Here is a 24,290-nt window from a genome sequence, read left to right on the forward strand (position 1 = left end):
TTTCTGGTAAGTGGCAGGAGGCTGTAGCATATTCCCCCACCCCCATTCCAGAAATGTTTTGCACATTTTTTCCACAGTCCCGCACAAGTACCCACGATTGCCTGTCTACTATGTCCCCTCTTGTAAATATCCTTGTCAGTGTCATCCTCTCCACACTGTTTAGCCCAGCTGAGCCATATTCTGTACTTGTCAAAGAACTTGTCCATTCAGGAAGCCCTGAAGTCCAGGATGAAATTGACAATATGGTTCTGCTGCGCTCAAGGAAATAGTGTGTGTGGAGGATGGAAGTGACACGGATATTTACCAGACAGGAATATGCCTCTATAGGGCTACATAGCATCCAGGTGGACTTGCAATTATGTGTACTTGCGCCAGATCAGCAATTTAAAACAAACTCATTTGCTGAAAATTTCAAGTTTCCCACCCCACTTCCCCAAAAAAGAAAAAAAAAGAGATTTGCTCAAATTGCTGCCTTTAAAACAACAACAACAACAACAACAACAGAATGACTTTTGCTAGAGATACAGTCTATGTCGTGGGAGTGGGGGTGGAATGAAATCCACCAGGGGCATACCAGAAAAATCCAGTGAGATTTCAACCCCAAAACAGAATTCTCACACATCCCTAGTTGGTTCATCCATTTCTGATTTACAGGTATACACACTCATGATAAGCCACAACAAACATCAGCCAAGGTGGGCTCTTTCATCAACTGCTAACCCATGATGCTGCTGACAATCAAACTTTCCCTCCTTCTCCCTCACCCGCCAAATTTGATTGCTACCTGCATAAACTTTTCTGAGCATGAAGACTAAAATAATAAAAAAAAATGTTGCTCCTCATTGTCCCTGTTCAGCTGACACTCTAAGCCACGGTAGTTAAGCATTTTGAGCTAAACGTTATGACTAAGTGTATTATGTGAACCATGACTTACCGCACCATGTAAATCATTCCTATCCATGGTGGCTACTTAACCACAGTTTAAACACGCTCACTAACCATTTGCTGCGAAAGGGTTAGCAGCCTAACCATGGCTTAACCTGATGTCTGAGCAGGCCCAGTCTGGGTCAATCTGCTGTACCTGCCATAGAAGAACCTCAACACTGCCTGCCTTCCCCCCTCCACCACCACCCCACATTGACAGATGCTATGTATGTATGTGTTGCAACACAGATCAAGCACCTGACATGGGATAATAAATAATAATAATAATAATAATAATAATAATAAATAATAATAATAATAATAATAATAATAATAATAGGCTTACATAGCTTAAATACCTCAAATACTACGGGGGCAGATACTATTTGGCTTATGTAGGATCATATAATCATAGAATAGTAGAGTTGGAAGGGGCCTATAAGGCCATCGAGTCCAACCCCCTGCTCAGTGCAGGAATCCACCCTAAAGCATACTGGCAGGAACCTAGTATATGCTTCACCTGTATGGAAGGCAGCCAAGCAAGCCATATTGGGGGCGGGAATAATAAAAGAATCAAGTTACATACCTATAGTAAGGTGCAATTGCTATTAAGTCCTAGACTTGAAAGGGGGAGTGAGGGGAGGCTCATATCCAGTATGTTAGCATGCACAATATTTATTTATTATTACATTTATTTATTACGTTTATATCCCACCTTTTTTCCTCCAAGGAACCCAAAGTGGCATACATAATCCTTCTCCTCTCCATTTTAACCTCACAACAACAACCCTGTGAGGTAGGTTGAGCTGAGAGTCTGTGTGACTGGCCAAAGTCACCCAGTGAGCTTCCATGCCTGAGTGGGGACTAGAACACGAATCTCCCAACTCCCAGTCCAGCACACCAGCCACTACACCACACTGGCTCTCAGAATTCTTGAGCTGCTCTGCTATGTATGAAACCCTGACCTGGAATACTTAAAGGAGGGATACTTACATGTGGTATGCTGACAATTGAACTACTTCCATGGGAGACAGGTACTTACATAGTAGGTACTCTTGGAGTATGGACCAGACAGACACTCACACAAAGAGCATCAATCTGCAATGCACTCTCATTAGACTTCCTCCACCTGATAGTTGGACATGGCTAATAGCAGCCTCCAGATTTAATGGGCCATCCAGGTAACACTTTCCAGATGCTAGTGAGATCAACTGATCATTAGAAATCAATCAAGTACTAAAGATAGTTAGTGGGCAGCCATTACAATACATCAGCCTTTCCCAACATGATGCTCTCCAGATGTTCTTGGACAACCCCCAGCATTCCTGTCTATTGGCCATGCCTCCTGAGACGGATGAAGTTAAACATTCCATCAGTCTATAAGGTATTGCAACCTTCCCCAATCTGGTAGCAATACCTCATAGACTGCGGGAAGCATGAGGAATTTGTGTTCTGTGTGCAAGGAGAGGGAAATCCATGCCCTTCATCCACATTGAGAATGATGTGCACCAGAAGACCTCTGGGACTATCAGGTTTTTAACTTCATTGAGATATGTGAGAAATTAGATGGCAAATAGCATGCACTTCTGCTTCCCTGAAGTATATGAGCTGATGCTGAGATGAAGTTGAGCTTGTGTTCTTGTTTCCCTAATTAATATATGGATCAATATCTGACACTACATTCTGCCACACATCTCCACACACATGTGGGCAGGAGAGAATGGACCGCCTGAACTTAGCATGACCCCCTGGTAACACAACATATCTTGCTTGCTCCGTTACACAACAATGCTGGATGTCTCTGTGCCACAATAATAAATTATAAGCATTGCTGTCTGCAAAAATAGCATTTTATGTCTTAGTGTTCTTTTAACTTAGGGGCGGAATGCCCTTGGATATTTGCCAGCAGGTCATCAAGGCCCGGGTTCTTACACTCAGCTTAGCTTTTGCTCTCACCTGCATTCATTGCTAATGGTAAACACGTTCCAGTGACTCACGGCCCATTTACACAGACAGATTTGTATCCATGTGTGAAGGAGGTAGGGATGACGGTTGTTGTTTTATTTGCTTATTTTGCTATTGGTGTGAAAATATACACATGTAATTTGGTCTTGTAAATGATCCATCATGCATTCCCATCTTTAGAGGACTTGGCTTTATTCCTCTTCAAACCCAAGATAAGAACACATGTCAAATTATTTATACAGCCTCAATGCAAAGTAACCAGTAGGCCTATGTGCACCAGTTGCTTGGGAACATGGGCAGGAGGCAGCTGTTGCACTCATGTCCTGCTTGTGGGTTCCCAGTCAACAGATGGTTGGCCATTGTGTGAACAGAATGGTGGACTAGATGGAACCTTGGTCTGATCCAGTATGGCTTTTTGCCTTATTCACCATGGTTAAAGCCGTGGTTTAAGGTGACTTCTGAATAGGGTCTTTATGTTCTTATGAATCTAGATCTGATGCATCCCTAGTTTATGTATTTATTTATATTTCTATGCTCTCCAGTAGCCGAAGCTCAATAATAATTACATGGCAATGGTTCAAATGACTAGCTGAGTGGCATAAGAACTGTTATTGTGACAAAATGTGAGTCAAATTACACCATTCAACAGATCCTTGGTCTGATCCAGCATGGCTCTTCTTATGTTATGTTCATAATGGAAAAAAGAATGACACAGAGGTCCCTGACATTGGCTCTGTTCAGACAACATGCTAAACCATAATGGTTAAGTATTTTGAGCTAAACATTATGGCTTAGTGTGTTGTGAGAACCATGACTTACTGTGTCATGTGAACCATTCCTAACCACGAAGGCCACATAACCACGCTCACTAACCGCTTGCTGCAAAAGAGTTAACCATGGCTTAGCATGTTGTCTGAACACCTGCTACCTGAAACTTTTTAACTGGAGTTGCCAGAGATTGAATCTGGAATCTTCTGCCTGAAGAGCAGATGCTCTGTAACTGAACTCTAATCTGTCCATCAAAAGCACACATATCTAGGGACAGTGCTGTAATTGGTAATTACCTGGTTCAGGATATGCCATTGTCCAGTTTGTAATGCTTGACTAATGACTATATCAAAAGCAAGTGTCCCAGAATGGCTGGAACAGCCTTCATCAGCCTGGTGCCCTCCAGATGTTTGAGAATTCAACTCCCGTCTGTCCTAGACAGTATGGCCAATGGTCAGGAATGCTGAGAATTGAAGTCCAAAACACCAGGTTGGCGAAGGTTGAGCTAGAACGTTGACATTCTCCCAGCTCAGAATGTTAAACAATATTCTGTGTGCATGTGCTGACCAGACAGCTTCTTTGTAGGAGCATACACAGAACTTTTGGAATAGTCTTTTTGAAACTTTTGTCGATTGCAGTGAATTGCGAAGTCAGCTGCTTTATAGACACAAGTGCAAATATTCTTTAAATGTCAACACCCTCTTCTCAGTTAAAATCGTGGTTGATTGCTGCAAACTTATGTGACCAAACCATCTGACCAAGCTGTCTTCTGTTTAATGAATCTCTTTTCTATTTGGGTCAATTCTCACAATTATTTCTTACAAAGACTTTATGTAGGTTGTTGTCCCCCATCCAAAACTAAAACCCTCACTTGTTCCCTCTCAAACTATATTATTATTATTATTATTATTATTATTATTATTATTATTATTATTATTATTATTTCCAAGCAGCTCTGTGCCATAGCTAGAGCAACAAGTTCTGTGCAGGGCAAGTAAAACTAAACTACAATTCCCAGGGGGCAAGAAAAGCATTCGTATGCATGTGACATCACCAGTTCATGTGCACCCATATTCCAAACAGGGAGAGAACACTCAAGAGTAGAGGAAAGATGTTTTTGAATGCTAAGAAAACTCATAAGTATCATGCCTCTTCTGTTGCTACTTTTTTTTTTCCTGTGTGGGTGATGCATCCTCCCTGATAGTGCAAACTATTCCAATGTCTTCTTTAACACTTCCAAGGAAATGGCCAAGTCATTCTTAGGCCCCGTTCAGAAGACACCTTAAACCACAGCTTTAACCACAGTGACTAAGGCAAAAAGCCTTATTCACAACAGAAGGCACGGGGCCAGTGCCTTCTGACAAAATTGCTGAGGTTGAGATAACGTGGAACAATCTTCAGATTTGTTAGCTATACACATCACTTACCCTTATTAGAATAATAAGGGTAATATCTGAAGGAACATATTTGAAGGAACGCCTCCTCCCATATGTACCTGCCCGGACCTTAAGATCATCTACAGGGGCCCTTCTCGGTGAGCCCCTGCCAAAGGAAGTGAGGCAGGTGGCTACTAGGAGGAGGGCTTTCTGCGCTGTGGCACCCTGGTTGTGGAATGAGCTCCCCAGAGAGGTCCGCCTGGCGCCTACACTGTATTCTTTTCATCGCCAACTGAAGACCTATTTATTCTCTCAGTATTTTAATACTTAATTTTAACTTAAATTTAAATTTTACTATTCTAACTCTGTATTTTAATCTTATATCAATTTGGCTGCATGGTTTTATCCTGGTTGTGCTTTTTATACTGTATTTTGTATTTGTGCTTTTAACCTGTTGGTTGTTTTATGGTTTTAATTTTTGTGAACTGCCCAGAGAGCTTCGGCTATTGGGTGGTATAAAAATGAAATAAATAAATAAGTAAATAACCAGGATACCAGAGAGAGTGCCTTCTCCATTACCAACCTGCCCAGTCACTGAAGGCATCAGGGGGCATGATCCTGGTGGTCCCACATAGGACTACAGCCAGATTAGAGTCCATCTGGAGAAGAGCCTTGAGTGTGGTGGCCCCCTTTCTTTGGAACTCCCTGCCCCTGGAAGTCAGACAGGTGTCAACATTATGTTGTTTCTAGTGCATTCTGAAAGCATCTTTATTCCAGGAAGCCTTCCTTGACTAACCAGCACTAGGTTTTATTGATATTCCGTTTTTTAAAAATAATAATTTTAATATGGTGTTTTAATTTTTGTAATCTTTTTTTTTCTATTTTACCTCCTATGTTTAACGCTCTGGAATCTGTTTTGTACAAATGTAAATAAATGTAAACTGTGTTTTATTTTGCTGCTATTTGTTTGACTGACCTTGCATTCCCCTGCCCTCCTCTGTCTGGTTCTAATGAGGTAAGAATTCAAGACTTATATTATCAATGGAATGTGGAGGATGCCCATAATGATACGGCCGCTTCTGTAGTTAATCATAGGTATTAGAGCTCTATATTCTTAAATAACTGAATGCTCTGGTCACAAATCAAGTTTTAGCCACAGTGCCTATCGAATGACAGTACTTTATCCCATGTAGATGAATGACTACAAGATTATTCTCCTGTCACTCATAAATCACACTCAGTAACATTACTTAATTTATTGCCAAGCTGCAACAATATTTAAATTTTAGCTGTCTGCTTCTCAGTTATTATTGGCCCTTAATTATACATTTGTTAATACTAAGTAATTTAAAATTATAATTCAACTAAGAACATGAGCCAAGTATGCATTGTCCCGGGATTAACGCAGATACTGACTGTGCAATATCAAGTTACGGCTTTCATCACTGGGATGCCTTCAAGGGGGAAAAGCAAGTTTTGCATTTTAAAATAAATAAAATGTAAATGGCTAAGGTACTTACACATTGGAATTGATTGGATCCATCTTAGTTAGCACACGATGGGATCTTAAGTGAAGTGTATCAGCAGCAGTGGTTGAATAAAGCAGACTGAATCCAGAAAGTGAAGGGTACAGCAGCTACAAGTATAAAACAGCTGAGCAAATTAGGCCAGGTTTCAAACAGAATGAAACCACCACTACTACCGGACACACTGAACATGCTAGTCATTTTATACACATACACATACTCACAAAACCCAGGCCAAAAAGATGCTTATTTAGCTCCACTTGGCTGCTTACCCTCTTGCAAACCCTATTTGCAACCAAGGCTCTCTGATGCAGCCAGTGCTGTTAATTAGCTCTGTGCCCTGAAGAAGCCTTGCTAGTCCATCTAATAAGTGTTTTAAAAGCTCCATGAACAAGTTAACTCTTAACTTTCACCTTTTTTTGGAGTGATGCCCTGCCATCACTATTTCAACAAAGTATACAACTGGATGGGATCTAAACTGATTCCTCTGCTAGGTCAGATCTAGGAGTCAAAGCTGACGGAACAATTCATGAACCAGAGCAAGCTGGGGACATATGTAGCTACTTTATTCTGAGTCAGACCATCCATCCAACTAGCTCAGAATTCTTGCACTAACTAGTAGCAGCTCTCAGGGGATTTCAGACAGGAGATATATCTGGAGATGACAGGGACTTTTTGCCAGAAAAAGCATCTCTTCTGCCACAACCTGAGCAGGACTTCCTGTTGGGAAGCACCAATGGTCAGCCTGGGTGGGCAGAGCCACTGTAAAACCTCCCTAAAGGGATGCTCCAACCTGTTCTCCTGGTGAGTCACCCCAAAAGGCAGAGTGGTCTAGCCCTAGTAGCTCTTCACATAAGGAATTCAAGAACTTTCAACTGTGCTATGTCTTAACTTCTCCATGAGAGTTGTTGGGGCTCAACTTTCTCTGGAAGCTTTGCTCATGTCCTGGCATATGGAAGCCACCCCTTACCTATGGATTGTATAGAATACATAGCCTCATATCCCACAGGTGCCCCCACAGTCAGTGGCTATGAGAGTGGGGCTGTTTCTACACCTCCAGGCCTTCCAGGAGGGAGGGGAGGGAGGATCACAGGATTTCCTGGTTCCGAGATCCTTCCCCTGGGTCTTCACGCCAGTGCCACATCCAGTGATGGCACAGGTGTCTTCCCCCCCCCTTTTTTTTTTGAAGCAGCGGGGCTGGTAACGCAAGAGTGAGGCCCTGCTCCATAAAAAATGTGAGTTTTTTAAAACAACAACCCAGTCCCCCAAACCCCCTCCCTGCCATCCCAGGGATGGCAAAATTTCTGCCACCGCTCCCCTGATAGCCACAGAGATGCACGGCCCATTTCTGGTGCTGTGCTTACTCATGGGTAAGTGCGGCACTACATGGGATGGACGCCCACACCTCCCGTGGTCTCAGGCTGGTCCTGAGACCACAGGAAGAATTAGGTTTTCCCAGAATTTCTTTATCCCTGGGAAAACCTGTCCCCATCCACCCCTGCTGATCCCGGGAGTCCTTGTGCATCGTTTGGATGCACAGGGACTCAGCTGTGACCAGCCTGGACTATCAGGCTGGTGTAGACACAGCCAGAGGAAGAGAGGGTGGGAGGATCTTCTTGGTGGTGGTGCCACACTTGTGGAACACTTTCCCCAAAAGCTTTTTGCATGGCATCTATTTTCTTGTCCTTTTGGAACCAGGCAAAGACCTTTTTATTTTCCCAACCCTTTTAGATGCAATGTTAATTGTGCTGAGTGTTTTATGGTGCTTTTCTGTTTTTGTGACCTTTTCATTTATTGTGCTTTGTTTGTATTACCATTTTAATTGTTTTACTCTTGGCTGTAAAAATGCCATGCAGATATGATTGGAGGTTGGTATAAAAAAAAAGCAGAATAAGAAACAAACAGACTTTCTCAATGGGGAAACCATGGTGCTTTGCATATGTTCGAAGGCACTTTTTCCTTTATAAGAGCTGATATGGTGAAGGCAGGGGGTATAAAAATGGCAGTGTCCCAATTCAAAGTTACCACCTTCCACAGCATTAAAACATACCCATTTTTGAAATATACAAGGTATCTTTGCACATATCTTCTTGAGATACACCTTCCTGACATGCGTTCGTAAGAATATTCTTGACATTTCTGGGTGGAAAAATAATGTGGGAAGCAAAAGAAGTCCACTGGCTTCCCAGATGGTTTTAAGAATCAGCTTCTTTGGTTGAAGAAGTAATGCTGGAAACCTCAGATGTCATGAGGTCAACTCAAGTTAGAAACTCTACCCCCTTGTGAAGCATTGAGCTGCTTTGAATATCTGAAATGACATTCACATGATTATTCACATGAGCATTTTTAGGGGACACAATGTACACTGAAGGAAGGTAGTTTGAGTTTCCGTCCTCTGAAAGGGTCATGTGACTATCTCACCAACTGCCCATTTTCTGAGTCGCTGTTTCATTGCAGAGCTTTGAGAAGTAGGTTGAACAGAGCATTGATGAACCAGGACGAATGAATAGGTGTGGGTGGGAATCAGGATCCAAGCACCTGGTACAACTGCCACTCCACTCTGTCTAACTGCTGCTCATTTGTTAGTGTGCAGATGCCTTCAAACATATATTTTTTAATTTATTGCATTTATATAACGCCCCATAGTCAAAGCTCTCTGGGCGGCTTACAAAAGTTAAAAACAGTAAACATTAAAAACTAATATACAAAGTTTTAAAACATAAAAAGCATAAAAACAACGCTATCCTTATAAAAACAGCTATTCTGGGGTCCATTAAAAACAAACAAATTCAGCATATGTTGTTAAATGCTGTTAAATGCCTGGGAGATTGTTAGTATGCATAATTTATTTATTTATTTATTTATTTATTTATTTATTTATTACATTTTTATACCTCCCAATAGCCGAAACTCCCTGGGCAGTTCAGAAAAATTAAAACCATTCAAAGTGTAAAACAAACAGTATAAAACCATGATATAAAATACAATATAAAAACACAACCAGGATAAAATTGGCAGCAGTGCAGAAATATAAATTTAAACCATGACATTTGCTCAGAGCAGTTCTGAGTTGAACAAGGAGAAGCTAACTTGTATATATTTCCCTTTGTACCTGAGAACTATTCACATCTCACATATTTTAGATAGGCACAGAGAAGTTTTATGTGTGTAAATCTCAACAACCTAAACCTATACAGCATGACCGCCACAAACATGTGCATGATGGAGTACCTCAGAGCCGGTCCTACCATTAGGCAGAATGAGGTGGTTGTCTCAAGCCGTGGGAGGGGGGCAGTAGCAAACTGTTAGGATACAGAGATATATACATCCCTCAAGTTAGCCTGCTGTCCTCTGGTGTAGCAGAAGATGCTATCCCAACACCAGTATTAAAGTAAGATTTAATTGCCAGTCTGGTTTGCTTCATCTTGTCCTTCACCTCAGGTAGCCAAATGTCTTACTCATCATGGAGGGTGCTGTTGCACTCATATCCTGCTTGAGGGCTTCACATGGACAGGTTGCGGCAGCTGGACAACCATCTGTCAGGTATGCTTTAGGGTGGATTCCTGCATTGAGCAGGGGGTTGGACTCAACGGCCTTATAGGCCCCTTCCAACGGTACTGTTCTATGATTCTATGGCCTTAGCTAGACCTAAGGATTATCCCAGGCAAATAGAGGGGTCATCCCTGCCTGCTCCCGGGATCCCCTGTGTGTCATTTGGATGCACAGGGATGATCCCGGGACAATCCCGGGATATAGGCCTGGTCCAGCCATGGCCTATGATTCTATGACATCTGGGTTGGCCACTGTGTGAACGCTGGATTAGATAGGCCTTTCGTCTCCTGCAGCATGGTGATTCTTATGTTTTTAGTGGTTACACAAAAACTGTCCACTTACGAATCATCAAAGAAGAGGAAATGTATCACCAAAAATGGGACAAAAGAGGATAGTGATTTGTGCTAATTTATATGTATAGTTGCAAATTTAGCAATACTTATAATTTAAATAGAAATGCAGTACATCTCATCATAACAAGGAATACTGTGACTGAGGCTAAATCTACACTTGTGCTTTGATGATTGTTGGGACACGTTACACGAGGGATGTACAGACTCAAATAATTCCATAAGAAACAATTTACCTAATTTATGTTAGTACATAACATTTAGTGTATTGTTCCCCCATTCCATTCAAGCTTTTCCCACATATATTTTCCAGCATGGCATGTGTCTCAGCAGAACTTGCATATTTTCCTGTGAACGAATTTGTGTAAATTTTGGGAAACTAAAAAAGAAAAAAGGAAGTTCGCAGACTCTGCCCAGCCTGGGGAGGCCCAATCCAAAGTGGATTCTGCATGTTGGATGCTTAGAAATTTGAACTTATTTTAGTCTGTCTTGAATGTCTCCAGCATCCCCTACATTACACATTTCATATACTGATCTCTAGCATTATTTCCTGCTTTTTATTCCATATTATCCAAAATACTGCAACAGATGTCATTGTGTGTGGTGTGAGGTATAAATTCACAAGATGGAACTAGCATCACCATGATGGGATCAAAGCGATATGACACGAGGAGATACAGATATGGCTCAGGAGACCTGTTTGCCTCCCTGTTCAGATTAGAGTGACCCTATGGAAAGGAGGACAGGGCTCCTGTCCCTTTAACAGTTGCATAGAAAAGGGAATTTCAGCTGGTGTCATTTGTATATATGGAGAAACTGGTGAAATTCCCTCTTCATCACCACAGTTAAAGTTGCAGGAGCTATACTAGAGTGACCACGTTTAAAAGGGGCAGGGCACCTGCAGCTTTAACTATTGTGATGAAGAGGGAATTTCACCAGGTTCTCCATATATACAAATGACACCTGCTGAAATTCCCTTTTCAATACAACTGTTAAAAATACAGGAGCCCTGTCCTCCTTTCCATATGGTCACCCTAGTTCAGATGCTAACTCTTGATGGGTGACAGTGGCCTAATCTACACTATGAAAGCGGTATGAAAGTGGTATATAAAAGGCAGGAGCCACACTACTACTTTATAGCAGTATTGAAGTGCACTGACAACTGTTGGGGGCCATTGACACAGACCATATAGTGCTTTCATACCACTTTCATAGTGCTATCACCTGCTTAGTGTAGATTTGGCCAGTGCTTCTAGTTCATGATCTTTAAACCGCTCTTCAAATAGAGGGTGCCGTCAAAGAGAGGATAGTTCTCTGGCAGCCTTTCAAAAAAAAAAGGACTGTCCACTGCACTTTAGGACACCTGGCCACCACTGTTTCCTGCCAAGAAGATACTAAGTCTAGATCTACACTACTGCTTTATAGCAATATTGAAGTGCACTGATAACTGTTGGGGCACAATCCACATTCCATATACCACTTGCATAGTGGTGTATATAACAGGATAGTGTTATAGCCTGCTTTTTATTCCACATTCATAATGATTTGACACAAGGCAAAGATTTGGCCCCAGTTGAAGGATAAAGGAGTTTGCGGGGGGGGGGGGGGGTTGCAGCATAATGTGTAACATGATCCTAAAAGCTCTTGCTAACATGTTATAGGAGGTTTTTTTGTCTAGTTGTTGTTTTTTGTTTGTTTTTTTACAAAGGCAAATGCTGCTATTTGTGCTGCCCTCAGAGCAAACACTTTCTGAACTAGGAGCAAACAATGGCAGCAATCTGTGGGAAAATAAAATCAAGAGAAATCAAGGGAAAGGGAACGTTCCTGGCTGCACGCTTTTTTCCAGCCTCCCTTAGCACAAGGGCAAAGAATGTGCTGAAATCAAGCAAGCCTCTGTGGCCGTTGTGCCCTCTAACACATGCAAACACCTTATCAAGTTCTGCCGACTCTCCTTTCAAGGACTCGGGGGAGGCAGCTGCCACCCACGATGGCTCCTTGCTTGCTGCAGCATTCCAAACACTTGCACCTCACTTAATACAGTAACAAAGCCAGCTTGGCTGCCGCACAGCCTAGAATGTGCTGTTACAGCTGTGAAGTAGCTAACTTGGGCGGCCATATATCATTAAGGCTTTGTTTGAGGAGCTCCTCAGAATAGCTTTTCACTGTGAGGCCATTCGTAGCCATGCTTGCAAAGAGGCGACTGCAAATAAAAGATCCTGGCTAGGATCCCCTATAGAACACAGTGATATCAAAATTGAAGGAGGTGTGCATGTGTGCGTATGTGTGGTTTCGAATATAACTTTGCACTAAGGATTAGCATCCAAAGATACTTAACAATCATTCATCCAAACCATCACAGATTTAGCCATTGTTGGATTGAGTCAGGCTGGAAATGATAGACTAAGCTACCCCAGCTAACCCATCATTCTCCAGATGTTCTGGACTACAATTACATCCCTAGCCAGCATGAAGGGCACCCTGGTTGGGGGATATGCTGAAAAGGACACCAAATGACTGCTGAAATGCATTCATTCATTCCGAATGGCTACAGGAAAAGACTATAAGATTTTTAGGGGCCATCTTCAGATCCAAATACCTTCAAGACATAAGGGTTTGTTCTTCTCAGAAAATGACCCCAAATCAAAATACTTCCTTACAGAGTGGTTTTAGGGAACAACTCCCATGCCCCCTTAACACGGCACTTCCTAGGGAACATCTCCAAATAGGTAAAGCCATCAGAATGCAATTTAAAAAGGTGACTGCAGATTTACATAATGATTTATAGGAACAATCCCCAAATAGATTAGACATGGGGCATGTCTACAGCAGCCCTATATCCCGGGGTAGTCCCTGGATTGTCCCTGTGCATTCAAATTCTGCACAGGGGGTCCTAGAGGCAACCCAGGATGACCAGGGACTTTACCTGGGATATAGGGAACCACAGAAAACCCAACTTTTCTGCGGTTCTGGGACCATCCCATGGAGCATGCGCCAAGTGGCCACAGCTCCTGGGTCATCCCATCCTCCCCATGAGCAGCAGGGCACTTGAAATGGGCATGGAGCTGCACAGGGGCAGTCTGAGCCCATCCGGGTGGGGGTGGGGAGTGGGGACATTTTATTTATTTATTAAAACTCACTTTTCTGGAGGAGTGCAAGTGCGCTCTTCTTCCTTGTTGTTGTTGTTTTTTAAAAATAGCAGCTGTGATGTCCTTCCAGGACATCATGGGGACGTCAAGATGCCCATGTAGGTTCATGGAAGCCAGTAAATCAGTGATCCTCCCCCCTCCCTCCCTCTACACCCATAGGTGTAGATATGCCCATGGTGTGTGTCAGGGGTGGGGTGGGGTCCTAAAAGTACCAGTGCTTATTTCCAGGCTTACAGATGCCCCCACCCCACCCCACTGGAAGCCTCCCTTTATAAATGGCCTGTAGGAATACGTTGGAATGATAGCAGCGGCCCCATAGGAAGCAGAAGGAGCCCCAATATTCCTGATGAGCATACTGAAGGAGTACATAGAAATAAACCCAAGAGTCCTGGTGCCACCAGCAATGCTCCCTAATTCAGAATGGCCATAGGAATGCATTGGACTGAGACAAACAGCCCCCCACAAAAGACCAGGAGCCCTAAAATTGTTCAAGGTTTCACCTGGGAAATACCTCCAAACATCCCAAGAGCCCTGATCAAACACACACTCTATAGTAATGGCCTCTCCTTTCAAATGGTGATAATGGGCTCATCTACACCAAGCAGGACATTCCACTATGAAAGAGGAGCACACTACTGTTTTATTGTGGTATTGAAGTTCACTGCAGGATCTACACGACTGCTTTATAGTGGTACTGAAGTGCACTGACAACTGTTGGGGCCCATTGACACATCTACACCAAGCAGGATATAACACCATGAAAGTGGTATGAAAGCAGTATATGATGTGTGTCATGGGCCCAAACACTTGTCAGTGCACCTCAGTACCACTATAAAGCAGTCGTGTGGCTCCTGCCTTTTATATACCAGTTTCATATCCCTTTCATAGTGGAATATCCTGCTTGGTGTAGATGTGTCAAATATTTAGCTGTCATTCCAAATGGCCATAGGAAAGCATTATACTAATAGCCACAGAAAAAAAGCAGGAGTCCCAATATTCCTCATGAGTGAATCTATAAATATCCCAAAGCATCCCAGGCTGTGCCTATTATTATTATTATTATTATTATTATTATTATTATTATTTATTTATTTATTTATTTATTTATTTATTTATATAGCACCATCAATGTACATGGTGCTGTACATGGTGCTATATGACTCCGCTTTGCCTCCTGATTCCTCCAAACCCCAGCAGCATTGCTGTTGCCAAGCAGAATCGAAAGAGTTCCATGGCAGGAGTGAGCGCGGACTATCCCGCCTGGGAAAAATTGTCAGATGGCAAGAATGGGGAGCAAATATTGAGGGACACTGCAAAAATTCCTCTCTCTTTTTTTTTTAATGGCAACTCTGTGCAACTTTGAAAGCTGTAGCAGTGTTACATGTCTTAATTGCCCTTCCTTTCGTTCCCCGATTTTTACATCGCCACACAGATACACGCACACACCGCTTTGGAACTCCAGAGTGGGATTAACTTCCAAGGCAACATGCCATTCGGGGGTGGGGGTGGGTGCAGGCTCCAACATACGCTGGCCTCAATATGGCTTCCTTCAGATTAGACCTGGATGGGGTTGCACTACTAATAGGGCTGCACCCAAGTCAGCTAGTAATGCATGCTGGCCACACACCAAGCGCTGTCATCTGGGCATGTTTAGCCTGGAGAAGAGAAGATTGAGGGGAGACATGATAGCACTCTTCAAATACTTGAAAGGTTGTCAGACAGAGGAGGGCCAGGATCTCTTCTCAATCATACCAGAGTGCAGGACATGGAATAACGGGCTCAAGTTACAGGAAGCCAGATTCCGGCTGGACATCAGGTAAAACTTCCTGACTGTTAGAGCAGTACGACAATGGAACCAGTTACCTAGGGAGGTTGTGGGCTCTCCCACACTAGTAGCATTCAAGAGGCAGCTGGACAACCATCTGTCAGGGATGCTTTAGGGTGGATTCCTGCCTTGAGCAGGGGGTTGGACTCGATGGCCTTATAGGCCCCTTCCAACTCTACTATTCTATGATTCTGTCTTTGGTCTCCCAGCCTCCCTCTCCCCACCCAGCAGTGCAATACGACTCTCCTGCCTTCCTCTCCCTTTCTGGCTGCCAAACAGGTTCTAACAATCTGGATGCCATGGCAACTCCATTTTCAGCCACATTGGTTGCTCCCCTCCCCTCCTCTCTAGCCTGTATTTTGTATGTTTGCTAATCCAGGACAGCTTTGCAAGCTCGCTGCTGCGCTTCTTAAACCTGCATCTCACTAACGCCCTGCCACCCTCCCCGCCCTGCATTCCCACACCTACCCTGAGCTGGGATCCGCCCTTCGTATGCCCACTTCCTAAACTCGAACTGAAGTGCAGTTTTGTGGGGGAAAGCCCAATGTGGCTGCAAGTTGGTGGCTGCATCATATAAATGACAGGGCACAACTGCACAACTGCACAACTTCGAAAGGCTGCCAGGAGTTTTTAGAGCATAAAGACAAGCTCCCAGTGCCACTACCCTTCCATAGAAATGGCCTCTCCTTCCAAACGACACAACAAGGTATTCTCCATGTGGCTGTTCATCGGGTGTTAATCCACCACATCTATTTAGTTTTGTTGCAGAATAGAGATCTGCAACATGCGGAGTATTTCCTTTCCTGCTTTTCTGCTACATAACCTCTAGGTGGCACTGTGGTATAATGGAATAGCACAATTACACAAGTAGAAACAACACTTTCTTTTGCTTTCACAATTAAAGGCTGCATTTTCCCTGATTTAAAAAAAAAAACTCGACCAAAGTGCTGGTTGGAAACCAGATGGTCACAATGTCACATAACGAACCTGTAAATAGGGAATTACAGACACACAATACATGCCTCATTTAGAAAAGCCCTAATATATTCAGCTGTCATTCCAAATGGCTACAGGAATGCATTGGACTGATAAAAGCAGCCCCGGAGAAAACAGCAGAAGCCCCAATATTCCATATGAGTGTATGGATGAAGTGCCTACGAATATCCCAAATCATTCTGGTGCAACATGCCCTCCATAGCAATTACGGAATGAACTAAAGCATTTCACTGGCCATTCAGTGTCCTTCTTTTTAGTACATTCCCCAAATGTGTGGAGGCTGTGATAGATGGTGAAAGGAGGGGATACAATGGGCTGTAAATAAGCAACTGGGCTCAACCGGAATAACCTGTAGGTATTTCCAATCATTTTCCCCTAGGCTGAGGGGAAAATGTTTGGAAACTGGCTAAAGGCACCTCATGCTGAATGCTAGCCTCATGGCTTCTGTTGCAAACTTGCATTCCTCTTGGGTCGTAAAAGAAAATCACAGGAAAGGTAAGTAAGGAGTGGGTGGAAAATATTGGCAGATGATTGTATTTTGTTAAGTCTAGCAAAATGCTGTTTGCTGCAGACCCCCTCTGTGTCCTGACAATGGCCTGTTTCCTTGCCAAAATTGCCTGTGGCAGGCTTGTTTCACTGTGGTTAGGTCAGATCAGTAAGAATGGAGAAGTCTTTCTTCACTAGGATATCTTCCTTACCTAATGCAGGAATCGGTGTCACACAGATGAGAGCACAAGAAGGTCCTTGATGTATCGGGCCAAGGGTTCATCTAAGCCCAGCAATCAATCTCCAACAGTGGTCAGCCAGATGCTTCTAAGGAGTCTGTAAGCAGGGTATGAAATCCCACAGTGGCAAATGAATTCATATGAGCACGTGCCTGAGAGAGACGTGTATTTCAGGGGTAATCCTATGTTTAAAGTCCCATTGTGATTAATGGTGCTTACGATCAGGTAACCACTCTTTTAAAGCAACTCTAAAATCCAAACATGTTGATTATACAGTTTAGAGAGGTGGTGCAGGTGAAATGGTCAGAGGTTGCTTTGTAAACATGCATCACGTTAATGTCATGGTGCTTCAAAATATGACTAATTTTGGGAGGATTTCCCTCTGGACATTTCCTGGGCATTAAGAAGAACCAAGAATATTGGGCTGGTTAGAGATGCTCCCACTTACATTTCTCTTGGGAATTCTGGATGGATGCATTTTGCACAATCTCAAGGACTAATTGATCAGCATAGACACTCAAAAGTAACATTGCCAGTGACCCAAGAGGGGAAGGAGCTGCCTCCTTCTGCATCTTGTGACTTGGCTTGCATATGGAGTGGCCAGGTGACCTCTTTAACAGAGGACAGTCCTCTCTTCGAAAGGCTGCCAGTAGACCATCCTTTGTTTGAAGGGGTCCTTTGTTTGAAGGGCTATCCTGTTCAATTCCAGTTTCATGATAAAGAGCCATAACATAGGGTGACCATATGAAAAGAAGGACAGGGCTCCTGAATCTTTAACAGTTGTATTGAAAAGGTAGTTTCAGCAGGTGTCATTTGTATGCATGCAGCACCTGGTGAAATTCCCTCTTCATCACAACAGTTAAAGCTGCAGGAGCTATACTAGAGGGACCAGATACAAAGGAGGGCAGGGCTCCTGCAGCTTTAACTGTTGTGATGAAAAGGGAATTTCACCAAGTGCTGCATGCATACGAATGACAATTGCTGAAATTCTCTTTTCAATACAACTGTTAAAGATACAGGAGCCCTGTCTTCCATTCCGTATGGTCACGCTACATAACAACTATTGTCCATCAACGGTTAGTACCTGGGCAGCAAATTGAACAGCCAGGGACAAAGCTCACCTGGTCACAGTCTTCCACACTATGGTGAGATGTACTGTTTTTCTACTTAAATTACAAGCATTATTTTTAAATTTGCAACTATACATATAAGTTAGCCCATGCAAACTTTATGCAAACCACTGTCATCTTTTGTCATCTTTTCTTTTTCTTTTTTGGGTGATTCATAAGTGTCCGCTGTACTTGCTACCTTGTTGTCCTCTGATTTTACTTGCACTCTAAAGCACCGGAGAGTCCCATCAAAGCAAGTTCTGAGCTGAAAAAGGGTAGGATAAAATGTAATACATAAATAAATCCATCCATCCCTAAATGTCCTTTTGGCTTGCTGCTATGATTTCACCAGTATGCAAATTGTTTTTTATTTGTCTGTAGCACTAAGGCTCTTACAAGATACAATACTCTGAAATATATCAAAACAAAAATATACAATACAACAATATAAAATACCAATAAAAGCAACCACACAGTATATTTTTGTTTGGCTTTATGTCAGAGTATTGTATTTTGTAATGGCCTTTTTGCTATTGACAAATAAAACTCAATTCACTATATCTTTGTGATTTCGCCAATACATTATATAATTCATAAATCCAAACCTTTCCGCTAGAGTGGAAGATCAGTACTACTGGCTGAAGCTATTCATGCTCTGTTCTTGGGAGATTTTAGTCAGCCTTTGAGAGGCCACTTTCAAAAAAACAGAGTCTCAGGAACTTCATTATTATTAAACAAATGTGGTTACCCTCTAACTGCATCAGGCGTAGCAAATGAAGCAACCTGGGGGAAAAGGATGGAGTCCAACGGAAAACTGGGAAAAGGAGAAGGAGGCATTCCCTGGCAATGTGCTACACTTTTATAGGGTCAAGGATCAGGGCTATAGTTAGGAAGGGAATGGAAGCAATCAGTCACAGGCAAATGCACACACTGTTCTGCCATGTCCCTCCTACTCTATAATTAGGAATTTATTTCATGTATGCAAACAAAACCTTCCCCAGAGAGGGTGGAGTTTACATTAGCTCCCAGGCAGGTGGGGGGGTGGGGGTGGCAGCAGCCACGGCAATGGGTTGCCATCAGTAAGTTCAGGCATTAATATCAAGCAGCTGCTCACATCTGAAATGTTTATACATTCCAAAAAAAGTTAATATATAGTGATTTTTTTTTCTTTCTCTGTGAGAAGTGGCAATCTATGGCCTGATCAGGAATACAGCTCCACTTTAAAAAATATCCCATTTAGGTGTAATTCACCAATTTTAATTGGAACTCAATCTCTCTTTTGGACAGGACGTCATCAGCCTGAAGGACCTGATGAATTCTTTCCATTTGACTGGGAAATGAGGTGTTCACTTCATAACCTATTAATGATGGGATATGTTTGCAATTTAACAAAGCATATGATTAATTTGTTTGGGCTTCAAGTATAGGTAAGATCAGAACTACTTTTATTAACAGAGAACCTGAAAGGTGGCACAGGCCTTATACAACAGGCCTTTTACATGGATATATTAAGAATTAATTCATTTATTGAACACATTTAAGCTCTGCCTTTCTGACAAACAGGTCATGAAGGCAGCTTATAAAATAATAGAAGCAATCTACAGTGGTATGATATATTACATATATATATATATATATATATATATATATATATATATGGTTTGATCCAGACATAGGTGTGTAAAACTGGAGTAGGCATGTATCCTCTTTTACAGAAGACAGCCCTCTATTTGAAGGGATGCAAGAGGACCGTCCTCTGTCAGAAAGCCTTGTCTGTTTTAAAGGATGTCCTATTCAATTCCAATTTCAAGATAAAGAACCATAAGAACTAATATCCATCAATAGTTAATACCTGGCCAGCTGGATGAGCAGGCAGCCACACAGGTCACATGGTCATCATCTTGTATACTATGCTGAGATGTACTGTATTAATATTAGAACTATAATAATTATTTCTAAATTTCCATCTATACATATGAATTAGCACATGCACATTGTATGCAAACCGGTGTCCTATTTCACCCTCCTTTTTTGTGATGTATTTACTCTTTTTTAGTGTTTCATAACTAGCCACTCTAGGTGGAAGTAGACTTCTGAACCCCTCCTCCTGATGGCAACCCCTCCAGTCTCCTGAAAATGCAATGCAGAGTCTGGGTTCACAGGATCACCACAGCCCACCCGTGGCTTATTCAAGCCAGAATGGGTTGTGATGTATGCCGGCAGCCATTTTTAATATTCAAAAAAATGAAGGAGGAGCCCCCACAAACAGAGAAGGACCTATGAGTAAATTACCCAACTAACTAGAGCTGGGATGTTGCGCAATGAAAGCTGAATGCTATACACACTTCATTACTTAATAAAAGTGCCCTTTGGGTTACACAATGCAAAAGATCGAATAAACAGAAGAATGTACAGGAGGAACACAGTTGATTCTGTCTAAATGGGCATATAATAAACCTAAATGTTATAGAAAGAAAACTGATTACAACACTGAAATTAATTTTGGTAGGTTTACAAATAATGCTAGATAAGTAATAAGTAGACGACAACTCCGGATTGTGTTGTGCGTTTCAGTACTTCATCAGTGAAACTAATTGTATTCCAGGCCATGCTCTGTATCACTCTCACTCCACGTTTTGACCCACACGTTTGACGTTCATCAGGATAGTATAAAGCAGGACTTTGAAGTTTTACACTCCCTGAAAAGTAATTACTGAGGCATTGTTAGCCAATCCACAAGATTCAAAAACTCCTGACTAATGATGTTTATTCTCCTACGTCAATGTGGAGTGAGAGTGTTACAGAGCATAGCCTGGAATACAATAAGTTTCACTGATGAAGTATTGAAATGCACGACACAATCCAGAGTTGTCGTCCACTTATTACTTATCGAGCATTATTTGTAAACCTACCAATTTTAGTGTTGTAATCAGTTTTTTTTCTATAACATTTAGGTTTATTATATGCCCATTTAGACAGAATCAACTGTGTTCCTGCTGTTCATTATTCTGTTTATTCTAAGTATATCTTTTACATTATGTAACCCATAGGGCGCATTTATTAAGTAATAAAGTGTGTATAGCATTGCACGATGTTCCAGCTCTATTCAGTTGGGTAATTTACTCACAGGTCCTTCACTGTTTGTTTGTTTTTAATATTCAAGCACAGTGGTCAGTCACTATGGCTTCTCATGTCGTGCAAACCCAGTAAAGGTGGCTTATGTGAGGTTTAAACAATCCTCACATAGCCCTAAAACAACCCATGGGTTATACGAGGGTTGCTTAACCTCAAATAAGCCACCCTCGCATGACACAATAAACCACAGTGACTGCCCACTGTAGCTTCAATATTCAAAAGGGCAACCAGCATACACTGCAATCCTCCATGGCTTAAACAAGCCATGGTGGCCTGCAACGACTGTGTGAACCTGCCCACAGTCTCAGAGGAGCCTACTGAATGGGTTTGTGAGAAGCTGATGGTAGAAAAGGAGAGATCTTGAAAATTGAGCAGAAAATTGAGCAGAGTGGAGCTCATGGAGTGTGCCTTCACCCAATGTTCAGGAATCCTCCCTTCCAACCATGCCACAGCCTGCCCCATTCATCAGGGTCCTCTGACCCTTGGTGTAGGATTTTAGGGAGGACATGTGGGTGAATCTGCTTCCACATGCACACACCTAAATCTATTTCCAATATTTCCAACCCATCATAATTTTATCTGTCTAGGAGGCTTTCTTAACTTTCCTCTCTTGCAAATACCAGGCACAGGGGTGAAGAGGGCCTAATAAGTCTCTAAGGGCACAATCCTATGCATGTTTAGACAGAAAAAAGTCCTACAACTCCCAGCATCCCCCAGCCAGGTTGACTGGGGAATGCTGGGAATTGTAGGTACTTTTTTCTGTCTAAACATGCATAGGATTGTGTCCTGAATTGATTTTAAATTTTAAATTGTAAGGGTAGTATCCAGTATTAGTCCTATGTAGAGTAGACCCATTGAAATGAAGGATACCTAAGTTAGTTGTGACAAACTTGTCCCATTGGATACTTCCCTTAATTGCCTTTTGGATGTGAAAGATGACTCGGCAATATTTTTTATGAATAAATAAATATGATTGGGGGACGGTGTCAGGGACAAAGAATTAAAGCCACCGCCCCCTCGCCACATCCCTGCACACCGTGGTTTTGAGCCATAGCTTGTCTCCCACCCATGGCAGATATTTATTCCAGAAAAATAACCTATGCAAACCAGATGACAGATTTAGCCCTTAGTTTTCCATCTCCTGCTTCTCTGACTACAAGCCCATGAACTCAAGAGCCAATAACAAAGCAAAGGAATTTACAGCTAAGTAATTAAGAATGAACATTTCTAGGAAAGGGGCTATTTTCATTTAAGCATTCCAGAAAACACCTGGAGCAGGGTGTGCCTTATCTGATGTACAGAGGTTGAAGTGCACAAATTCATTATTCTTTCCGATTATTGGTACATCTACGCAGGGTCGGTATAAGCATGGTTGGATGTATGCTGAGGACCCACATCACAGCAGGGTCCCACTGACAAGAACCTACTGAAATTGCTCCACCTCTTCACCATTGAAACCTGCTTGTCCACCGGCCTCTTGTTCTGGTCCAGTAGATGGGATGGTGAAAAGGAGGAGCAGATGCCACCGGCTCTCTGCTTGTCAATCAAGTAAGAAGTAGCAATGATGAGAAAGAAGATGGAGAGCTACAGCAGCTGGGGACAACAGCAGTGAGAAGGTAGGGGCACATTGATGGTTGCCCAAGGGCTTCAAAAACCTGGACCAGCATTGCATCCATGAACATTAAAACCTGCATTCCCCCCTTCCTTTTTTTTATTTATTTAATTATGTCATTTGGCCAGGAAGCCCCGCCTGTTTCTTCCCATGCCTCGAGGTCAGGTAATGCTGGAGAGAAGTTACTTGGAATTCCAGATAAAGGCTTTCTGACAGCCAAACTAGACATGCTACAAAATATGTCACTTGGAGCAGCATTTCCTTTTGGTTTTGTCTACTGTTAAGAAGGCATGCGTAGCAATTTTCATTGCACCCATGTCATGAGTGAAAGGGATTAATTCTTTCCTCCCTGTCATGGTCTTCACACAAACCCCCTCCATCAGTTTTGATATTAGCCCCAGAAAAGGAAGCTTCCATTGGCACCAATGGGACATCTCCTCACCCCTGAGCTAATAGCAGTTTCAGGGAAGACCCTACTGGGGGAATAAAGGGTTAAAACTCATTCCCATCAGTTATAGTCCCAACAAAGATCCCCCTTCATGTCTGCCTAATAGTACAAAAAATTGAAACAAAACTGCTGTTGATGTGATTAGTGTCAAGTCTAGTTTGGTCCAGAGTCAAGGGCCTTATCTGTACTAAAAACAGGACCAGCTCTACCATTAGGTAGAGTGAGGCAGCTGCCTCAGGCACCAGTTTGGGGGTGTCATGAAAGGGCAAAAAATAGTTTTGACCACCAGGGCTGGGGAGAGTGCTTCTGGGATTTTCTGCCTTGTGTGCTAAAATAACCTGTCTGGGTTTGGGTATCGTGCACCTTGACACCAATGGATGCAAGGTGCCATTTGCTGCTTTGCCTTAGGCAAGAAAATATCTTGGATTGGTTTGATATTTTATTGTCTCCTTGTATGTGTGGTGGGTGGCAAGGAGCATTTCACATAGCAAAAATGGCAGACTTTGGTTTGGTAACACAGAAGCCATCCTTACAGGTTTTTAGCTATGTCAAACTGATGAAAATTTATAGACAACTTTTGCTGGCTGGGGAATGTTTTTGTCTACTTAAGGTCTACTCCATGCTTTAGCAACTTCAGTGACACAGTGATTTGAGCTTTCTCCTCAGTTATAAAACAGTCACAGCACACAGCATCTCACTGAATTGTAATGATGGGCAAATGCCCCTCAGCTTCACTCAGAACTGGCGCAGAGGATGGTCAGAGACAAGCTTCTCTTTATCTGAGAGAGTTCCCTTCCAGCTCGGAGCGTTGGCTCGCGCTCACTAATGGTACT

Source organism: Elgaria multicarinata, chromosome 6 (assembly GCF_023053635.1).
Source record: "Elgaria multicarinata webbii isolate HBS135686 ecotype San Diego chromosome 6, rElgMul1.1.pri, whole genome shotgun sequence".
Lineage (NCBI taxonomy): Eukaryota > Metazoa > Chordata > Lepidosauria > Squamata > Anguidae > Elgaria > Elgaria multicarinata.